The 12,941-nt window shown below is 48.7% G+C and overlaps 1 protein-coding gene across 3 annotated transcripts in view; it reads right to left on the bottom strand.

Moving 5' to 3' along the window:
• MAPRE1 (microtubule associated protein RP/EB family member 1) overlaps positions 1-4,085 on the bottom strand; it is a 33,204-nt gene extending 29,119 nt beyond the window's left edge. The window contains 1 exon segment of one of the 3 annotated variants that reach the window (NM_001266800.1): positions 3,964-4,085. The gene's annotated coding sequence lies outside the window, so the exon portion shown is untranslated. 3 annotated transcript variants of the gene reach the window in all.
• Between the last annotated feature and the right edge of the window lie 8,856 nt (positions 4,086-12,941).

Genomic DNA, 12,941 nt, shown 5'->3' with positions numbered 1-12,941 from the left:
ACAGAAGTCAAGAGGCCAGACCATGAACGGGCTCTGCAGACTATGGGAAGGAATTAGGATTTTATTCTATTAAGAAATCCACTGTCGGATTTGTTTTTGAGGTAGGGTGTCACTCTGTCATCCAGGCTGGAGTGCAATGGCACAATCACGGCTCACCGCAGCCCTGACTCCCCAGGCTCAAGCCATCCTCCTGACTCAGCTTTCCAAGTAGCTGGGACTACAGATGGTCACCACCAAGCCCAGCTAATTTTTCAATTTTTTTGTAGAGACCAGGTCTCATTTTGTGGCCCAGGCTCAAGCGATCCTCCGCCTCAGCCTCCCAAGGTGCTGGGATTACAGGCATGAGCCACCACACTCAGGCACTTTCAGGTTTTAAGTGGGGTAGAATCTTCTCTCATTACAGTTTGAAAAAGATCACACTGACTGCTAGTAGAGAACAGACAGCAGGGAGGGAAGACTCAAGATAAAAGCAGGCTAATCCAGATTTAAATCAAATCCCTGGGCAGTCACCATGAGGACACACAATAAAATACCAGATATTTCATAGTGACCTAGACACTTACAATTTTCTTCATTTCATAAGACAGCAACACTACCAGTGGGGAGGGGCAGGGGAAAGATGCAGAGCAATTTGGAACAACCCTGAGATCCTAGCCCTTTGCTCTCTTCTGGTACTTCGTTCCCTCCACCTAGTGACTAGTATAGAGTTGGTCTTTCCACATCGGTCTCCTGCACTAAGCTGCTGCAAGGCCTCCTGAGTCACCAAGCTACAGAATGTGACAGCCAGAAGAGGCAAATCCATCCATCCAGTCCCCTTTTAATGGGGTGACTGAGGTCTGTAGAGGTCAATAACTTGTCAGGTCTGCGTCCCCTCACATCCCCCAGGCACTTCATAGTTAGTGTCTCGCACATAGCAAGCACTCACTACTTGCTTTCAGGTTGGCAGAACAGTGTCAAAGAAAAATGTATCTATATAAACTTGTCAGAAAGCAAATCATCAACAGTCTTACACTCCCCAAATCAGCTGATAAAACCATGTTATGCAAGACACCAACACAATTTAGTTACTGACTCCACTGGGAAATTAATCCCTATGTTTCCAGAGCAACTCATTCGAACCTTTATGACAGGAATTGCCACAATGAATTGTTACTATCTTGTTATTTCTGAACCATTCTGGAACCAGATTTGGGCCAGGAGGCAATCCACTCGATGCAAATAGCTGAGGATTTCAAGCCAGGAGGACATGGGTTTGAATGTGAGGCAGTCACTCATTAGTTGTGTGATCTTAGGCAAGTTAAACTTAAACTCAATGTACCTCAGTTACAAGTTAAAGCCACCTATCTGAAAAGGGTCAAAGAAGGGTTTAAATTAGATAAGGTATATAAAATATTTGGCATGGCATCTAATTTAAGAGGCATTAAACAAACAAGATGTAGGGTAGGGACCTTGTCTCATTCATCCTCCTATCTCCAGTGCCAAAAACAGTGCGCCTGAGACCTGCCAGCACTATCTCGCATGGAGATGCACTGCAACAGTCTTCAAATGTGTCTGTGTCAATCTGTTCTTACACAGCAAACCAGAGAGAATGTTCTGAATCACAAATCAGAGCAAGAGTCTCCCTTGTTTAAAAATCCCTGAATGAACAAAATACCGTGTGCAAAATCAGGTACCAAGCAGAGACATTCAAACAAAAAAACATGGTCCCAGCTGAGCACTTGTAATCTATTAAAGCAACATTCCTATATATACTGTACTGAGTGCATCATGCTGCCATAAACTCTAAGCAGCTGGTAAAGCCACGTCTGTCTCCTGACCACACCCCAGCTCAAAAAACGTTAATGGCCTTTCATCATCATATAATTTAAAACTTTCATTAGCAGTACATTAATACCTGGTCCCACGTGCTCCACCAATGCTGCAACCACTAAATACATGGATTAGGCACGATGTGGATGTGCAATAAACATCCACGGACTCAATCAATTAATTGGCTCCTCCTGACAGTCAAAACAGAGCTCCAGCTCATCCTTCCTTCACAATTCCATCACTGGCAGCCACGGAAGACCCATGACTACCACGCAAATCTCACCCTTACAAGGCTTCCTGATCCAGGTTTCCACCACCATGAAAAAGCTCCCTCAAGCCTACCCAGGGATCTCTCTTCCTTCAGCCGCTCTCCTAGCAAGATCCCAAATCTATACGAATTCAACGCTGGCTCTACAGCACTCTATTACTTTCAAGGCACCACACTGAGCCCTATGCAAAGACAGGGAAGAGATGCCACCAGAAAGGAGCCATGTGACCCTGGGCAAGTCACTTAATCTTCCTGCACCACAAACGGCTCATCCTGTAAAATGGGTAAAACAGCACCTCTGCACAAAGTGGTGGTGAGGATTAAACGAGAATCTACATGAAAACACTTAAGCAAAAGGTGCATCACGTCCTAAGCTTCCCTATGTGCCTAAAACTGTGCTTGGCACTTTGACACACCACCACAAAGGGCACATCTGGATCTGTAGCTCTGGACCTTAGGAAGAAAGTGTAATAAAGACGTTAAGAGCCTAGACACTTAAGTCTCAGGCGTGGGTTCAGCCACTTGCTGGGCTGCATAAGACACCCCACCTCTCAGAGTCTCAGACCCCTCATTTGTAAAATGAAAGTAATTTCTCTTGCCGGAGGCGGTGGCTCACGCCTGTAATCCCAACACTGTAGAGGCCGAAGTGGGCAGATCACTTGAGGTCAGGAGTTCGAGAACAGCCTGGCCAACATGGTGAAACCTCGTCTCTACTAAAAATACAAAAATTAGCCGGACGTGGTGGCGCACGCCTGTAATCCCAACTACTCCGGAGGCTGAGACACCAGAATCGCTTGAACCCGGTAGGCGGAGGTTGCACTGAGCCGAGATGGCGCCACTGCACGCCCGGGCGACAGAATAAAACTCCGCTTCAAAAAAAAAAAAAAGAGGAAGAAAATAATCTCTCTTAAAGACAGTATTAAAAGACACAAAGCCACATGGAGCACTTAACATAGTGCCTGACACAGAACAAGTGCCCAACTAACAAAGAGCCGCTATTATCATTACTACTGTTAGTGACATGCCATCAGAGAAGTGGATGCCCGGCCTAGCATAACCTCCCTCAATGAGCCTCAGGATCCTCATCCCCAAAATGGGGCAGAGGTCAAGCTCTGCCCTGCAGCATCCGAGGACAACTGTGAAGCAGGGACTGAACTAGCACTGTTGATACCATCCTGTTATATTGTCCTCCTGTTCATCACAATGTGGATTCCTGGAGAGCAAATCTTTGCTCCCGGGAAAACAGCCAGGGTTTATTTAGCTCGGTGCCCAACACCTAGTGGGCACTCAATAAACACACTGAATAAAGCAGGGAGTCCAAGAGCTGGCTTGCTTTTTGCCATACATCGCGCTAAGAGTTTAATGTGGATAGTATTACTGTCCTCGTTTTACTGATGAGGAAGCTGAGGTCCAGAGCGGTTAAAGCACCTGTCTAAAGTCACACCGCACGGAACCCAACCAAGGTCTGAATCCACCACCCGATCTTCCGGTCCTCAAGCGACACGGCCTCCTACAATGTGGGTCCCAAGAGCTCCCAGGACGGCCCACCACGCCCACACCCTCCCAGGGCCCAACCACCCCAGGACCTCCAGCCGCGGCAGCGCAGGGACCACACCTCAGCGGCGGCCCAGAACCCCCACACCACGGAGCAGCAGCCCCCACTTCCGGCCCGAGACCCCGCCCCCCTGAGCACAGCGCAGAGCGCGCCCCCAGGACCAGCCCGCGCGCGCCGGGTCACGGCCCCGCCCTTCCCCCACCCGGCTCGCAAAGCACCGCCGTGTGGAACTGGCCAGGCGCCGCCCGTAGGGCCTACCCGCGCACGCCCGGCTTTGGCCCACGCGGGCGCCCCCACAGCCGCACTCCCCCGGGCCCGCTGGCCGGCTCACCGGCTCTCAGAAGAACCGCGTCCACTACCCGCAACCGGCTCCGGTTCCGTCTTCGTCTCGTTCAAACCGCCAGACCCCGCCCGCCCGCCCGCGCGATGACCTCACACGCACCCCCCCTCCCGTTACGCGCCGACGTAAAGGCTCGTCATCCTCCGCCGGCTCCTTTTATAGAGAGAGACTCAGCCGCGCGCCGGGGGCGGAGCTCGGCCTCTGATCGACAGAACGGGAGCCGAGAAGCGGGGCCCCGACCGCCGGGGCGACTGCGGCACGTGGTCGGCCGCAGCCAATGAGATCCCGCCTCGGCCCGGTGTGACTCTTTCGGTGACAAAATCCCTATGGCAGTAGCCAAAAAGAAAATTGCTGTTACAATGAATTTTTTTTTTCTTAGAGATGTATGGAGGTCTCGCTCTGGTGCCCAGGGTGGTCTCGAACTCTTGGCCTCAAGCGATCCTCCTGCCTTAGCCTCCCAAAGCGCTGGGATAACAGGCGTGAGCCACCGCGCCCAGCCTTACAATTAATTTCTGTAAGAATGGGTTACTGAATAATAACGATACCTGACAGACACTTTGGGGAAAGGCTTAGAAGTCAACGTTCTGGGCCGGATGCGGTGGCTCACGCCTTTAATCCTAGCACTTTTGGGGGCCCAGGTGGGAGAATCACCTGAGGTCAGGAGTTCGAGACCAGCCTGGCCAACATGGTGAACCCCCATCTCTACTAAAAATCAAAACTTAGGCCGGGCGCGGTGGCTCAAGCCTGTAATCCCAGCACTTTGGGAGGCCGAGACGGGCGGATCACGTGGTCAGGAGATTGAGCCCATCCTGGCTAACACGGTGAAACCCCATCTCTACTAAAAAATACATAAAACTAGCTGGCGGGCGCCTGTAGTCCCAGCTACTCGGGAGGCTGAGGCAGGAGAATGGCGTAAACCCGGGAGGCGGAGCTTGCAGTGAGCTGAGATCCAGCCACTGCACCCCAGCCTGGGCAACAGAGCAAGACTCCATCTCAAAAAAAAAAAAAAAATCTAAACTTAGCCAGGCGTGGTGGCACGCGCCTGTAATCCCAGCTACTTGGGAAGCTAAGGCAGGAGAATCACTTGAACCTGGGAGACAGAGGTGGCAGTGAGGTGAGACTGTACCCACCGCACTCCAGCCTGGGCGACAGAGCAAGACTCTGTCCCAAAAAAAAAAAAAAAAGTCAACGTTCTGTGATGCCCCCCTCAACATCTGTAATATCATGTGGCATATTTTCTTAGTACCATAAGAAGGCATCTTGTACCTTTACTGTCTGTCTTCTGTGAAGTCCACAGAAGCAAGAGCCTCCTCAGTCCTGTTCCAGGTTGTTTCCCAGTTCCTATACATACATTCTCTCTTGCCCGTTCCTTTTTTTTTTTTTTTTTTTAAGAGATGGGGTCTTGCCATGTTGCCCAGGCTGGACTGGTCTCTTGGGCTCAAGAGATCCACCTGCATCGGCCTCTCAAAGTGCCGCGATAACAGGCGTGAGCTACCACACCTGGCCCTTACATTCTCAAGAGAGCCTTGGCTGAAGGAGGAACTGGGCCAGGCGTGGTGGCTCACGCCTGTAATCCCAACACTTTGGGAGGCCAAGGCAGATGAATTACCCGAGGTCAGGAGTTGGAGACCAGCCTGGCCAACATGGCGAAACCCCATCTCTACTAAAAATGCAAAGCTTAGCTGGGCATGGTGGTGGACACCTGTAATCCCAGCTACTTGGGAGGCTGAGGCAGGAGAATCACTTGAACTTGGGAGGCGGAGGTTGCAGTGAGACTTTGTCTAAAAAAAAAAAAAAGAAGAAAAAAAAGAGGAACTGCACCACTTTACAGCAGAAAGAAACTGAGGAACAAAGAGGCTAATTGACTCGCCCAGTATCAGAGGTAGATCCCGATTTCAAGCTGATTTTTTTTTTGGTCTGGGTATCATTTATTCAAGTATTCAACAAATATTTTCTCTAACCAATCAGGCCCTGATGAAAAAAAACAGACACAATCTGATCATGGTAGTGTGTGCCTATAGTTCCAGTTACTGGGAAGGCTGGGGCGGGAGGATTGCTTGAGCCCAGGACTTCAAGGCTGCAGTGAGCAAAGATCACGCCACTGCACTCCAGCCTGGAAAACAGAGTGAAACTCCGTCTCTAAAAGATAAAAACGAAAACTAGACACAACTTCTGACCTCTTAAAGTTTCCAGACTGGCAGGGGAGGCAAAGGGGACACAATTAATGACACAAATCCCTGCTAAATTAGAAATCAGGCTCAATGCTAGGCAGGGACATTATGTGGTGGGCTGATGGTACTTCCACTGTGTGGAGCAGGAGCCTAGAGGTCCCTCTATACCAAATCTCACCCAGTTAGTTGCTGAAGCCCAGGAAGACATTCAGGGAAGAATGGGTAGGGAAGCTGGGGCAGGAGCTGTTTATCAACAGGTCTAGAGGCATTTCAATACTTCGGTCACGAGTACTGCTCCAAGAGCACATCACAAGAGACATGACCTCTCCTAGGTAGTGTGGAAAGGCTTCCCAGAAATGACACTTACCATGAAAGATGAGGAGTTACTCTGGCAAAAGAGTTTGAGCAAAAAAAAAGACAAGAAAGGCCAGGCACGGTGGCTCACACCTGTAATTCCAGCACTTTGGAAGGCCGAGGCGGGCGGATCACGAGGTCAGGAGTTTGATACCAGCCTGGCCAACATGGCGAAACCCTGTCTCTACTAAAAATACAAAAATTAGCTGGGCATGGTGGCGGACCAGTGACTCGGGAGGCTCAGGCAGAACTGCTTGAACCCAGAAAGCGGAAGTTGCAGTGAGCCAAGATGGTACCATTGCACTCCAGCCTGGGTGAGAGAGTGAGACTCAAAAAAAAAAAAAGAAGAAGAAGAAGAAAGAAAGAGGCAACAATAAAGAGCCATGTAACAAATGATTATGGCAACAGTAGTAATATGAACATTATGGTAAGCTGGTATCAAGCATAGATAATCAACTAAAGATATTTATAAGTGCTTTGATGCAACATCTGTTACCTGTATTTTATTTATATTCTTTTTTTGTTTTTTTGTTTTTTTGTTTTGAGACAGAGACACTCTGTCACCCAGGCTGGAGTGGAATTGTGTGATCTCGGCTCACTGCAAGCTCCGCCTCCTGGGTTTAAGCCATTCTCCTGCTTCAGCCTCCTGAGTAGCTGGAATTATGCCCAGCTAATTTTTGTATTTTTAGTAGAGACAGGGTTTCACCATGTTGGCCAGGCTGGTCTCGAGCTCCTGACCTCGTGATCCACCCGCCTCAGCCTCCCAAAGTGCTGGGATTACAGGCGTGAGCCACCGCACCCAGCCGACATTAACTTTTCATTAGGCTAAATAATAAATAGCAAAGCCAGTATGTCTGGGTTCAAATTCTGACTCTGCTGAAAGTTAGAATTAAATGGGATATGTATAAAGTTCTCAGACTGCCCCTAGCACATAGCATGTGCTCAATAAATGCGATTTCTGAGTCCTTTCGCCTAATGTCAGTTATTAAATTATGTCAATTAATGGGTATCAGCATTACCTGCAGGTCATTTTGGTCTAAAGTGAGGACATTACTATGGGGGATGAGATCAGTGTAGAAAACCCAATCAGGAAAAGCCTCTAGGCCGGGCACAGTGGCACTATGGCTCTGTAATCCCAACACTTTGGGAGGCCAAGGTGGGCGGATCACTTGAGGTCAAGAGTTCGAGACCAGCCTGGCCAATATGGTGAAACCCCATCTCCACTAAAAATACAAAAATTAGCAGGGCATGGTGGCATGCGCCTGTAATCCCAGCTACTCAGGAGGCTAAGCAGGAGAATTGCTTGAACCAGGGAGGCAGAGGTTGCAGTGAGCTGAGATCACACCACTGCACTCCAGCCTGGGCGACAGAGTGCCACCCTGTCTCCGGGGATGGGGGTGGGTGGGAAGCCAGTCTAGAAAGTTTGGACCTAATTCTAGAGACACAGGAAGTTACAGGAGGTAACTCTGTATTTTAGAGGAGCAAGGCCCTCTAAAGTACAACTCGTCTACCCTCCCAAGACAGCTCCCAAAAAAAATGACATCGGGCCAGGTAACCTGCTAGCATCCACTCTCCTCACTGAGGAAAAAGCTGGCCAGGGTTATCTGGGTCAGATTAAGCCTTGACAGCAAAAGGTCAGAGGTTAAAAAGAAAAAAGAATCTTCATTCTGTAAGAGAAATGGCTCTGGAGATGTAATATGTATCTTAAAACAACTGTTTTAATTAATATGTGAAGCAATCTCATTATCACAGATAGAAATTATGACTCTCCTCTCCAAAAACAAAACAAACAAAATAATTGTACTTCAAGGCCTGAGTTTTACAAATGTATGACAACTTTATTGAACTAAATAATGATGTTGGGAGATCACAGCTGCTTTGAGAATCTCACAAACTCATGGAGGAGAAGACTACAAAAATAAGAAGTTACAGGCTAGGTGTGGTGGCTCATGCCTGTAATCCCAGCACTTTGGGAGGCCAAGGAGAGACAGCATGGCAAGATTCAACCTCTGCAAAAAAAATGTTAAAATTAGCCAAGCGTGGTGACATGTACCTGCAGTCCCAGCTACTCTGGAGGCTCAGGTGGGAGGATCAATGGATCCTGGGAGGTCGAGGCTGCAGTGAGCCTGTGATCACCACACTGCATTCCAGCCTAGGCAACAGAGCAAGACCCTGTCTAAAAGAAAAAAAATAAATAGAAATTATCATACAGAGTGCTCTGTGGTGAGATAGATTCTTCTTGTTTTTTGTTTTGTTTTGTTTTGTTTTTGAGACAGTGTTTTTCGCTCTGTTGCCCAGGCTGGAGTGCAATGGTGTGATCTCGGCTCACTGCAACCTCTGCCTCCTGAGTTCAAGCAATTCTCCTGCTTCAGCCTCCCAAGTAGCTGGGATTACAGGCCTACACTACCATGCCTGGCTAATTTTTGTATTTTCAGTAGAGACAGGTAGTAGTAGCCTGTTGGCCAGGCTAGTCTCAAACTCCTGACTTCAAATGATCTGCCCACCTCAGCCTCCCAAAGTGCTGAGATTATAGGTGTGAGCCACAGTGCCCAGCCAATTCTTCTTCTTCTTCTTTTTTTTTTTTTTGAGATGGAGTTTCACTCTTGTTGCCCAGGCTGGAGTGCAATGGTGTGATCCCGGCTCACTGCAACCTCTGCCTTCCAGGTTCAAGCAATTCTCTTGCCTCAGCCTCCCAAGTAGCTGGGATCACAGGCATGTGCCAGCACAACCGGCTAATTTTGTATTTTTAGTAGAGATGAGTTTTCATCATGTTGGCCAGGCTGGTCTTGTACTCCTGACCTCAGGTGAGCTGCCCACCTCAGCCTCACAAAGTGCTGGGATTACAGGTGTGAGCCACTGCACCCGGCCCAATTATTATATCTATACATAGGGAAGAAGGATTCAGATTAGAGAAGAGCTCCTAATTCTGCTCAGAATAGGTGCAAGGAAATTTTCATGGAAGAGGCAAGAACTGGAGGACCAGCCTGGAAAGGGCAGAAGGCTGTTCCAGGCAGAGAACAGCATGTGCACTGTTCTGTTTGCATATTTCACAATTAATTAGGAGCCTTAAAAATAAAAACAGGCCGGGCATGGTGGCTCACGCCTGTAATCCTAGCACTTTGGGAGGCTGAGGTGGGCAGATCACCTGAGATCAGGAGTTCGAGACCAGCCTGACCAACATGGAGACACCCCGTCTCTACTAAAAGTACATTAGCTGGGTGCGGTGGCTCACGCCTGTAATCCCAGCACTTTGGGAGGCCAAGGCGGGTGAATCACTCGAGGTCAGTAGTTCCAGACCAGCCTGGCTAACATGGTGAAACCCCATCTCTACTAAAAATAGAAAAATTAGCCAGGCATGGTGGCAGTCACCTGTAATCCCAGCTAATTGGGAGGCTGAGGCAGGAGAATCACTTGAACCCAGGAGGCAGAGGTTGCAGTGAGCCGAGATCAGAAAAATGGTATTAATATATAGAGAAGATAACAAAGGAAATGTGGCAATATGTTAATATCTGGGGAATTTGGGTGATGAGTATTTAGGAATTCTTTCTACTATTCTTGCAAGTTTTCCGTAAGTCCAAAACTACCTATTTTTAGTAATTTTTTTAGAGACAGAGTCTTGCTCTGTCACCCAGGCTGGAGTCAATGGCAGGAACACAGCTCGCTGCAACCTCAAACTCATAAGCTCAAGCAATCCTCCCACCTCAGCCTCCCAAGTAGCCAGGACTACAGGTGTGTGCCATCACACCTGGCCTAAATATTTTTTAATTAAAAGTTGGCTTTTTGTTGTTGTTGTTGCTTTTTTTTTTTTTTTTTTTTTTTTTTGAGACAGAGTCTCACTCTGTCACCCAGGCTGGAGTGCAGTGGCGAGATCTTGGCTCACTGCAAGCTCTGCCTCCTGGGTTCACGCCATTCTCCTGCCTCAGCCTCACCAGTAGCTGGGACTATAGGCACCCGCTACCACGCCCGGCTAATTTTCTGTATTTTTAGTACAGAAGGGGTTTCACCGTGTTAGCCGGGATGGTCTCGATCTCCTGACCTCGTGATCCGCCCGTCTCGGCCTCCCAAAGTGCTGGGATTACAGGAGTGAGCCACCGCACCTGGACAACTTTATTGATTTTTAAAAACTTTTAATTATGCCAGGCACGGTGGCTCACGCCTGTAATCCCAGCACTTTGGGAGGCCGAGACGGGCGGATCACGAGGTCAGGAGATCGAGACCATCCCGGCTAACACGGTGAAACCCCGTCTCTACTAAAAAAAAATACAAAAAACTAGCCGGGCGAGGTGGCGGGCGCCTGTAGTCTCAGCTACTCGGGAGGTTGAGGCAGGAGAATGGCATAAACCCGGGAGGCGGAGCTTGCAGTGAGCTGAGATCTGGCCACTGCACTCCAGCCTGGGCGACAGAGCGAGATTCCGTCTCAAAAAAAAAAAAAGAAAAAAAAAAATCAATAAAGTTACACAAAAAGAAGAAAGAAAGGGGGGAAGTAGGCAGGATAAAAGGAAGGGAAGGAAGCTAGGAAGGAAGGCAAAACGCTACAAAGGGCAGCAGGTAATTTCAAGCTCCAGCAAAACAACAAACAAGAACAAAGATGCCTGTGGGACCGAAGAGAAAAAGTAGACTGGCTTCCCAGAGCAGATTCCAATGCACAACTCCTTTTGCTACTAGCTGGGTGACCTTGGGTATGTGATGAGACCTCTTTGGAGTCAGTTCTCTTACAATCATGGTAATCAGGCCTCACAGGGTTGCCAGAATTCTCTAACAGTAATAAAAAAGCATTTTTGGGTCATTTGTCACTGTCATTTACTCAGCATTTACTCAGTCCCCTTCCCATGTGCCTCACATGTACTGAATTGTTTGATCCACACATCAGTTCTGTGAGGTTGATATTATCCATTTTATAGTTGGGTAAACAAGCCCCAAGGAGACTCTGGAACACACCCAAGGTCACAAAATAGCAGGGAAGTGGAGACAGGATGGGAACCCTAGCAAGGAGCATTGGGATCCCAACAGGATGTGGGGGGCGGTGAGGGGCACAAGTTCCACACCCGATGCCACTGTTGCTACAGTTGACACCCGTCAGCCTAGCTGCTGACAACATCTGGGGAAATATTACTCTACCTTTTAAAAAAGTATGACTATTATTATTGTTTGAGGCAGGGTCTCACTGTTGCCCAGACAGGAATGCAGAGGCACAATCTCCGCTCACTGCAACCTCCACCTCCTGAGGTCAAGTGGTCCTCCCACCTCAGTCTCCCGAGTAGCTGGACTACAGGGGCGTGCCACCATACCTGGCTAATTTTTCAATTTTTTTGTAGAAAGGGGGTGTGAAACTCTGTCCATGCTGCCCAGGCTGGTCTCAAATCCTGAACTCTGCTTACTTCAGCCTCCCAAAGTGCTGGGATTGCAAGGTGTGAGCCGTAATGCCTGGCCTAAGGCTATTACTACTGATAAGCATTGCATGTTACTATCACTACCTGCATCCAGTCTTCATTGTCATTAGCACTGCATTAATTAATGGGTCCCATTTTACAATAATGTCATCTCATATATGTGGAGAGTTTATTGCCTGCCAGGTGTCAGGCAAAGCATTTTACCTAGATCTGGCCTTTGAACTTCGGTCACCCTATGAAGCAGGTAGGATTTATTATTTCCATTTTATTTGTTGTTGTTGAGATAGGGCCTCTGTTGCCCAAGCTGGCGTGCAGTAGTGCGATCTCAGCTCACAGCAACAACCTCCATTTCCCGGGTTCAAGAGATTCTCCCACCTCAGCCACACGGAGTAGCTGGGACTACAAGTGCATGCCACCATGCCCAGCTAATTTTTGTATTTTTTGGTAGAGATGGGGTTTCACCATGTTGACCAGGCTGGTATCTCTACCTTTTAGGTGAGAGATGAAAAACCCCAAGAGGTTAAGTCATCTGCTTGCTCCAAGTGACACGGTGACACGCCAGACCCCAGACACAAATCCAGGCAAACCCAAAGACTGCTTCAGCAAAGGCCTACGTGGGATTCAAACTCCAACCTCTTTCCCCAGATCAGAACATTCACTGCCTTCTCCCCTTGCCTCGGAACCTGGGATCACCAGCCTAACCCCATCTTGAGAAAACACAAGAATTACCCCCACACTCCCTCTGAGCCCCTCCCCCACCTTGACAAGCAGGCCAGGATGCCAAGGACTCCTCACCTGGAGGGCTCGCCCATCTTTCTTGGGGTTTCGAGGCCGGGGCTGTTTATCTGGCTTCATCCTGTCCTGGTATTTGGTGCAGCACTGTACACAAGATGGCTTAATTGGGTGGCCCAGGTCTCTGGGGTCTCAACACCTGGGGAGGCAGGGGAGGTTGTGTGGGCCTAGCTTGCTAATTGCCATCTCACCATGGCAACCTGCATGTGGGCTGTTGTAGTCCTGAAGCTCCTTTCTAATAACATGTTCATCCTTCCACTCT

The sequence above is a fragment of the Macaca mulatta genome, chromosome 10, assembly GCF_049350105.2.
Source record: "Macaca mulatta isolate MMU2019108-1 chromosome 10, T2T-MMU8v2.0, whole genome shotgun sequence".
NCBI classification, from domain to species: domain Eukaryota; kingdom Metazoa; phylum Chordata; class Mammalia; order Primates; family Cercopithecidae; genus Macaca; species Macaca mulatta.
The sequence above is the reverse complement of the archived record's forward strand: the minus strand, read 5'-3'. Positions and strand labels throughout refer to the sequence as shown.